The sequence below is a fragment of the Ornithorhynchus anatinus genome, chromosome 3, assembly GCF_004115215.2.
Source record: "Ornithorhynchus anatinus isolate Pmale09 chromosome 3, mOrnAna1.pri.v4, whole genome shotgun sequence".
Taxonomy (NCBI): domain Eukaryota; kingdom Metazoa; phylum Chordata; class Mammalia; order Monotremata; family Ornithorhynchidae; genus Ornithorhynchus; species Ornithorhynchus anatinus.
In genome coordinates, this window is record NC_041730.1 from 80,310,125 (window position 1) to 80,319,528 (window position 9,404).

General features: G+C 51.4%; 1 protein-coding gene across 1 annotated transcript in view; it reads right to left on the bottom strand.

Moving 5' to 3' along the window:
• The window catches only part of PRXL2A (peroxiredoxin like 2A), a 29,520-nt gene extending 22,516 nt beyond the window's left edge, over positions 1-7,004 (bottom strand). The window contains exon 1 of the mRNA XM_029059730.2: positions 6,879-7,004. The gene's annotated coding sequence lies outside the window, so the exon portion shown is untranslated. The remainder of the gene's footprint in view (positions 1-6,878) is intronic.
• Between the last annotated feature and the right edge of the window lie 2,400 nt (positions 7,005-9,404).

Consider the following 9,404-nt stretch of genomic DNA (forward strand, 5'->3'; position numbering starts at 1 on the left):
ATTCTCTTACTCTTATCTATAGTATATTAGTTTCTTGTCTTTTCTGTGTCTCTTTGAAGGTGAACTTTTCTCTCTTCTTTATATTCCCCAAGTGCCCAGTAATGTGCTCTGCTCATAATAGATGCCCAATAATAACAATAGTCATAACAATAACAACAACTTTGGTATGTGCTAAGCGCTTACTATGTGCCAAGTAGCCTACTATGCGCTGGGGTAGATACAAGGTCATCGGGTCCCACGTGGGACTCATAGGTTAAGCAGGAGGGAGAACAGGTACTGAATCCCCATTCTGCAGATGAGGGAACTGAGGCAACAGAGCAGTGAAGTGACTTGCCCAAGATCACACAGTCGGCAGGTGGCAGAGCCGGAATTAGAACCCAGGGCCCCTGGCTCCGAGGCCCATGCTCTATCCACTAGGCCATGAATCTGCCTTCCACACACGAGGCATCCAGTGCAAAGCCTTGTACACAGTCAGACCCTCTGTATGTAAACCCTCAATAAATATCACTGATTGATTGATCGATTAGTGTAACTGGGGCTTCTTAATTCCAGGCTCACACCTGATCTCTTCCAGAGGAAGGCAGTGTAAGTCCAAAAAAACCTGATTTTCCAACAACAGGGATACAAGTAGAGAGATCCTTTGCTGGCCAGCACAGGGTCGGAGGGAAGACACTGAGGCAGAAGCAGATCTAATCTTCATTTGATGGATCAGCACATCGATTCACAACCAAGTTTAATTCATGTTGTGCATTTTCCACTTGATGGTTCCACATTGCCTGTTTCTGAGAGGAAGACACTTGCTCAATCATTGCTTTGGCAATTATATTTTCTGCAATAGTTTGCCAAGCCATCAATCCCTGGAATCTTCTGGGTTCAGAAAATTAAAGTGGTCCACTTTCGACCACTTAAAATAATTCTTTAGAGGACTTTAAGTCCACTTACGTGGCCGTATATCTTCTAGTCCAGTACCACACTCTTTGGGGCAATCAGTGAAATCAATTAATGATCAGTGGTAATGAGATCACAGGGAGGGCAAAAAGGCTGTTGGGTTAAAGGTCCCACCGAGGCAGATATCTCTCTAGGAGGCATTTCTTGCTATCACAGTTGATTCTTGCTCCCAAGTCCCAGCACGCCAACTTGGGCTTTCTGACTTCATTTATTCAATAGTATTTATTGAGCGCTTACTATGCGCAGAGCACTGTACTAAGCGCTTGGAATGAACAAGTCGGCAACAGATAGAGACAGTCCCTGCCGTTTGACGACTTCTCACCCACAGGCCAAAGGGAGGTGTACTGAAGAAGTAGTTCCCGTAGAAAGTGCATCTGCCCTTCGCTTTGGCAGTAAGGAAGGCGGCCCAGTCTGGTGATCGAAGGTCGAGGCAGGCGTAGTGCGGACACGATTCAAAGCTGCCCTCCCTGTCCTCCTTAAACCTTTAAAAAATGTGTTTCCCTCATTAGGCAAGGCTGCCAAGGCTTCCGATTTATAAAAGACCCGAGGATTCCTAAACCTTGCTGAGATCACTCCATCTGCTGCTCTTACAAGGAAGCTTAGAGGTAACCGCTTATGGCAAAGGCAAGGGTCTTTGTTTTCGCTCTGAAATTTCGGAACCCTGGGTGCGCCATTCGAAAACAACTACCAGATGAAACTTTGAACTCTAAATAGCTGGGTGGGCAGGAGACTGGGATAACAGGGGCCCAATCCTAGGGAACTTTCTACGCAGAGGATCATGAGGCTTTCCCAAGGTCACACAGCAGACAAGCAGCATGGCGTAGTCGACAGAGCACAGGCCTGGGAGTCGGCAGGTCCTGGGTTCTAATCCCCGCTCTGCCACTTTTCCGCTGCGTGACCTTGGGCAAGTAACTTCATTTCTCTTCATCTGTAAAATGGGGATTGAGATTTGAGCCCGACATGGGACAGGGACTGTGTCCAACCTGATTTGCTTATATTAACTCCAGCACTTAGTACCGTGCCTGGCACGTAGTAATCACTTAACAAAGACCATAATAATAATTACTATTCTAAGGCTTTCCTAAGTTCACACAGCAGACAAGCGGCAGAGCTAGGATCAGCACTAACCTTTGCCCGATCCTTGACTCCTCCCTCTCTTCCAACTCCCCAAGTCGGCCTGTCACCAAATCCTGTCGGTTCTTCCTTCACAACGTCTCCAGAATCTGCCTCTTCCGCTCCCTCCGAACTGCTGCCGTGTTGGTCCAAGCACTTGTCATAAACTGACTCAACTACTGCATCAGCCTCCCTGACTCTGCTGCCAAGGTTGTTTTCCTAAAACATCATTTTCTGCACATCAATCAATCAATGGTATTTACTGAGCGCTTACTGTATGCAGAGCACTGCACTAAGTGCTTGAGTACAATATAACAATAATAACCGAGTCGGTAGACATCCCTAAAGTCCACCCTTTCACCGCGCCTCGTGCGCTCACCCACATCCTGCCTCTGGCCTGAAACGCCTTCTCTCTTCTATTGCTGAGAAGCAGCATGGCTCAGTGGAAAGAGCCCGGGCTTTGGAGTCAGAGATCATGGGTTCGACTCCCGGCTCTGCCACTTGTCAGCTGTGTGACTGTGGGCAAGTCACTTCGCTTCTCTATGCCTCAGATACCTCATCTGTAAAATGGGGATTAAGACTGTGAGCCCCACGTGGGACAACCTGATTCCCCTGTGTCTACCCCAGTGCTTAGAACAGTGCTCTGCACATAGTAAGCGCTTAACAAATACCAACATTATTATTATTATTATTATTCTATTACTCTCCTCCCCTTCGAATCCTTATTGAAGGCACATCTCCTCCGAGAGGCCTTCCCTAAGTCCCCCCTTTCCTCTTCTACTCCCTTCTGCGTCACCCTGATTTACTCCCTTGGTTCTTCTCCCCTCCCCGCCCCGCAGCACTTATGTACATATCTGTAATTTACTTACTATATTAATGTCTGTCTTCCCACCTCTAGCCTGTAAGTTCATTATGGGCAGGGAATGTGGTCTGGTATCTCGTTGTATTGCACTCTCCCAAGAGCTTAGGACAGTGCTCTGCACACAGTACGAATGAATGAATGCCCTCAATGAGCTTACAGTTTAGAGGATGAGCTTAGAGTCGAGAGGATCTCCCCATTCCTCAAATCACCCCCGAGGATTTCCCATTCTTCTTTACATCAGGGAACAGCATGGTCTAGTGGAAAGAGCCTGGGAATCAGAGGACTTGGATTCTAATTCTGGCTCTGCTACCTGTCTACTGTGGGACCTAGCAGCGTGGCTCAGTGGAAAGAGCCCGGGCTTCGGAGTCAGAGGTCATGGGTTCGACTCCCGGCTCTGCCACTTGTCAGCTGTGTGACTGTGGGCAAGTCACTTCACTTCTCTGTGCCTCAGTGACCTCATCTGTAAAATGGGGATTAACTGTGAGCCTCACGTGGGACAACCTGATTCCCCTGTACCTACCCCAGCGCTTAGAACAGTGCTCTGCACATAGTAAGTACTTAACAAATACCAACATTATTATTCTCTGTGCCTCGTTTTCCTCATGTGTAAAAGGGAGGTTCAATACTTGTCCTCTCTCTTACTTAGACTGTAAGCTCCATGTGGGAAAAGGACTGTGTCTGACCTGATTAACTTGATCTGCCCCAGAGCTTAGAAGAGTCCTTGACATGTAGTTAAAACAAATACCATTATTATTATTTTTATTAATAATAATATTTATCAAGGAGAAACTCACGACTTTGGGCTTTAAGACACTCAGTTCTCTCACGGCTTATCCTTGCTCCTCTCCCACTATAACCTAGCTACCGTCCTTTCCAACCAACTCACTGGGCTTCATTCTCATCTCTCCTATCACTGACCTCTTCCTCCCGTCCCCACTTCTTCCTGGAACTCCCTCCCCCTTCGCATCCAGCAGACCTCTGCTCTCCCTACCTTTGAGACCTTTCTGAAATCACATCTCCTCCAGGAAATCTTCCCTAATTAATCTTCCATCTCCCTGTCTAGACTATAAGTTCTCATGGGCAGGGAATGTCTCTGCTAATTCTCTTGTACTGTACTCTCCCAAGCGTCTAGTACAGGGCTCTGCACATAGTAAGCACACAATACATACCACAGTGCTTGGCACGCAGTAAGCACTTATCAAATACCAAAATTCTTCTTCTTCTTCTTCTTCCTATATCCCCTGGCCTGACTTTAGCAATCTGCATACCTAAGCACTTGGGTAATCACTCTTTCCTTCACCCCATCCTCATATTTATGTATACATCTTTACATTCTATTCCTTTTCTCTATCTGTAATTTATTTAAAGTCTGTCTCCCCCCACTAGCCTATCAGCTTCTTGAGAGCACCGACTGTGTCTACTGACTATATTGTAATGATAATAATTATGGTATTTGTTAAGTGCTTACTATGTGCCAAGCACATAGTTCTACATGCTGGGGAAGGCTGTCCCACTTGGGGCTCACAGTCTTAATCCCCACTTTACAGATGAGGGAACTGAGGCACAGAGACGTTGAGTGGTTTGCCCAAGGCCACACAGCAGACACGCGGCAGAGCGGGGATTAGAACCCAGGTGCTCCGACTCTTGTACTCTCCCAAGCACCTAGTAGAGTGCTATGCACACAGTAAACCCTTAATAAATACCATTGCTAGACTGATTAAGTGAAAATAGCCTGCCAAAGTACGTGGGGATGGGGGTTGCACAGCGGCAGGTTGTAAACCTATGCTCCAGTTGTGGTAAGTCAGAGTTGGTGTGGTTAGAGATAGAACAGTAGTAGTATTAAAAGGATGGGAGGGAAACACGAGGTATCTTAGGGTCCCCTGGCACATTGTCCTGGCCCTCCCCTAGGTGGTTCAAAATGTTTCCAAATGCATTCGGGTCCAGTTCCAGGCAAGATGGAATAGACCTCAGCTCCACTGGAATCCGTGGACTGGAATCGATCTGGAACGAAGCCCGGACTTGGCCCGGGGGGGGACGGCTTGCTCCCTGGCAAGACGAGGCCTACCACGAGGAGAGGGGGAAGACTGTGCCCCTCCTGCACATGTGCAATATAGCACGATCGCTTAGAGTGCCCTTTGGGCCAGCTGGAAATATAAATACCAGCACCCAGGATTTAGCAAGACCGCAAGGGATAGATAAAAGACAGAAAGAAATCCAAGGTGATACCAAAGTGACATTGGCTTCAATACAGTCACCTCGCTCCCTCCTACCTCACCTCACTACTGTCCTGCCACAATCCAGCCGGCACAGTTTGCTTCTCTAATGCCAACATTCTCACCGTACCTCCATCTTCTCCATCTCGCCCACGTCCTGCCTCTGGCCTGGAACATCTTCCCTCTTCCCAGCCGATAGACAATTACTCTCCCCCGACTTCAAAGCCTTATTGAAGGCAGATCTCCTCCAAGAAGCCTTTCCAGACTAAGCCCCACCTGTCCTCTTCTCCCACTCCCTTCTGCATCGCCCTGACTTGCTCCCCTTATTCATCCCTCCTCCCAGCCCCACAGCACTTAAGCACACATCTGAAATTTTATTTCTTTATTATTAGCATCTGTTTCCCCTCTAGACTGGAAGGTGGTCGTGGGCAGGGGATGTCTGTGTTATATGGTTACACTGTACTCTCCCAAGCGCTCTGCACACATTAAGCACTCAATAAATAGACTGGCCGCCTGCCCAAGGGAGGGACCCAATCCCAAACTGACCTCCTCATATGTCTTCTTCGCTGCATATTATCCAACGGGTCAACAAAGCTCAGGTCTCCAGAATTTGCGGGGTAAAATAAACTGAGTCAATTCTGCAGAACTGAGAGGTAGCACACCTGGGAGTCAGAGGATCTGGATTCATTCATTCGTTCACTCATTTGTATTTACTGAGCGCTTACTGTGCGCAGAGCACTGTACTAAGCGCCTGGGACAGTGCAATACAACAATAAACAGATATATTTCCTGCCCACCACGAGTTTACAGTCTGGGTGGGGTGAGGATTCTAATTCTGCCTCCACCACTTGTCTTCTGTATGACCTGGGGCAGGTCACTTAATTTCTCCATGCCTCAGTTTCCTCATCCATAAAATGGGAGATGAAGCATATAAGCCCACCCCACTTGCGGACACGGACTTTGTCCAACCGGATCAGCCTGTACATGGTGTGTACGCATCTCCGTTTCTATTTATAATGATGCTATTGCTGCCTGTTTTGTTTACTTGACGTGGGCCAACCTGGTTCCCCCGTGTCTCCCCCAGCGCTTAGAACAGTGCTCGGCACCTAGTAAGCGCTTAACAAATACCAGCGTTATTGAAACAGGGTCATCACGTGAGGCTCCCCGTCTTCATCCCCACTTGACAGATGAGGTCACTGAGGCCCAGAGAGGTGAAGTGACTCGCCCAAGGCCACCCAGCTGGCAAGCGGCGGAGCCGGGATTCGAACCCATGACCCCCGTCTCCCAAGCCCGGGTTCCTTCCCCCGAGCCACGCTGCATCATTAGTCATTCAGTCATTCGATGCTGCATCATCATTCATTCAGTAAGCGCACGTATTGAGCGCTTACTGTGTGCGGAGCACTGTGCTGAGCCCTCGGGAGAGGACCGGGCAAAAACAAACTGACACATTCCCCGCCCACCGACGGATCCCGGTGGAGAAGGGGGCGGGGCAACAAAAGCAAACAAGTGGGCAGGCATCAATACCATCCAAACAGATCGATAGAATTAGAGATAGCTGCACCTCATTATGCATGCATTCATTCGGTCGTAGGTATTGAGAGCGCTCACTGTGCGCGGAGCACTGGGAGGAGCAGGAGCAGGAGGAGCAGGAGGAGCAGGAGGAGGAGGAGCCGCCGCCGGGCTCCCGGACACGGAAAAGAAAGCAGGAGGAGAAGCCCCGGGGCGCTGCAGCCTGCACTCACCTCCGCACGCCGCCTGCACTGCACCGCAATGCACTGCACCGCAATGCACTGCACCGCAATGCACTGCACCGCAATGCACTGCACCGCACCGCAATGCACTGCACCGCGGCCCGACGCCGGACCCGAGAGCAGGGTTGGGGGCGGGGCCTAGGGAAGGGGGCGGGGACTCGACGGGGGAGCCAATGGGGGCGGAGCCTGGGCGAGGGGCGGAGCCGATCGGGGGCGGGGCCTGGGCGAGGGGCGGGGCCAATGGGCAAGGAGCCTGAGCGCGAGAGGGGGCGGGGGCGGGGCCTAGGCGAGGGGGGAAGAGCCAATGGGCACGGAGCCTGAGCGCGAGAGGGGCGGAGCCTGAGCGCGAGCGAGGGGGCGGGGCCTAGACTAGGGGGCGGAGCCAATGGGCACGGAGCCTGAGCGCGAGCGAGGGGCGGGGCATCGGCGAGGGGCGGAGCTAACGGGGAGGGGGCGGAGCCAATGGGCACCGAGCCTGAGCGCGGGAGGGGGCGGGGCATCGGCGAGGGGCGGAGCCAACGGGGAGGGGGCGGAGCCAATGGGCACCGAGCCTGAGCGCGGGAGGGGGCGGGGCCTATGCGCGAGCGAGGGGGAGGGGCCTCGGCGAGGGGCGGAGCCGAGGGGGCGGGGCCGAGGGGGAGGGGCCGAAGGGTACGGGCCGGGGGGCCCGGGGAGCTGGAGGAGGCACGATGAATATGTGCCATTCATTCATCATTCATCCTTCATTCATTCATCCATCCATTCATCCATTCATTCCTATTTAATAATGTTGGGATTTGCTAAGCGCTTACTATGTGCAGAGCACTGTTCTAAGCGCTGGGGGAGATACGGGCTCATCAGGTTGTCTCATCTGAGGCTCCCAGTCTTCATCCCCATTTTCCAGATGAGGGAACTGAGGCACAGAGAAGTGAAGTGACTCGCCCAAGGTCACACAGCTGACAAGTGGCAGAGCGGGGATTCGAACCCATGACCTCTGACTCCCAAGCCCGGGCTCTTTCCACTGTGTCACGCTGCTTATTGCCCATCATTCATTCATTCATTCATTCATTCATTCATTCATTCATTCATTCATTCAATAGTATTCATTCATTCATTCAATAGTATTTATTGAGCGCTTACTATGTGCAGAGCACTGTACTAAGCGCTTGGAATGAACAAGTCGGCAACAGATAGAGACAGTCCCTGCCGTTTGACGGGCTTACAGTCTAATCGGGGGAGACGGACAGACGAGAACAATGGCACTAAACAGCGTCAAGGGGAAGAACATCTCGTAAAAACAATGGCAACTAAATAGAATCAAGGCGATGTACAATTCATTAACAAAATAAATAGGGTAACGAAAATATATACAGTTGAGCGGACGGGTACAGTGCTGTGGGGATGGGAAGGGAGAGGTGGAGGAGCAGAGGGAAAAGGGGAAAATGAGGCTTTAGCTGCGGAGAGGTAAAGGGGGGATGGCAGAGGGAGTAGAGGGGGAAGAGGAGCTCAGTCTGGGAACGCCTCTTGGAGGAGGTGATTTTTAAGTAAGGTTTTGAAGAGGGAAAGAGAATCAGTTTGGCGGAGGTGAGGAGGGAGGGCGTTCCAGGACCGCGGGAGGACGTGACCCAGGGGTCGACGGCGGGATAGGCGAGACCGAGGGACGGCGAGGAGGTGGGCGGCAGAGGAGCGGAGCGTGCGGGGTGGGCGGTAGAAAGAGAGAAGGGAGGAGAGGTAGGAAGGGGCAAGGTGATGGAGAGCCTTGAAGCCTAGAGTGAGGAGTTTTTGTTTGGAGCGGAGGTCGATAGGCAACCACTGGAGTTGTTTAAGAAGGGGAGTGACATGCCCAGATCGTTTCTGCAGGAAGATGAGCCGGGCAGCGGAGTGAAGAATAGACCGGAGCGGGGCGAGAGAGGAGGAAGGGAGGTCAGAGAGAAGGCTGACACAGTAGTCTAGCCGGGATATAACGAGAGCCCGTAACAGTAAGGTAGCCATTTGGGTGGAGAGGAAAGGGCAGATCTTGGCGATATTGTAGAGGTGAAACCGGCAGGTCTTGGTAACGGATAGGATGTGTGGGGTGAACGAGAGGGACGAGTCAAGGATGACACCGAGATTGCGGGCCTGCGGGACGGGAAGGATGGTCGTGCCATCCACGGTGATGGAGAAGTCTGGGAGCGGACCGGGCTTGGGAGGGAAGATGAGGAGCTCAGTCTTGCTCATGTTGAGTTTTAGGTGGCGGGCCGACATCCAGGTGGAGACGTCCCGGAGGCAGGAGGAGATGCGAGCCTGAAGGGAGGGGGAGAGGACAGGGGCGGAGATGTAGATCTGCGTGTCATCTGCGTAGAGATGGTAGTCAAAGCCGTGAGAGCGGATGAGTTCACCGAGGGAGTGAGTGTAAATGGAGAACAGAAGAGGGCCAAGAACTGACCCTTGAGGAACTCCAACAGTTAAAGGATGGAGGGGGTTTATTGAGTGCTTACTATGTGCAGAGCACTGTACCAAGTGCTTGGAATGGACAAATAAGCAACAGATAGAGACAGT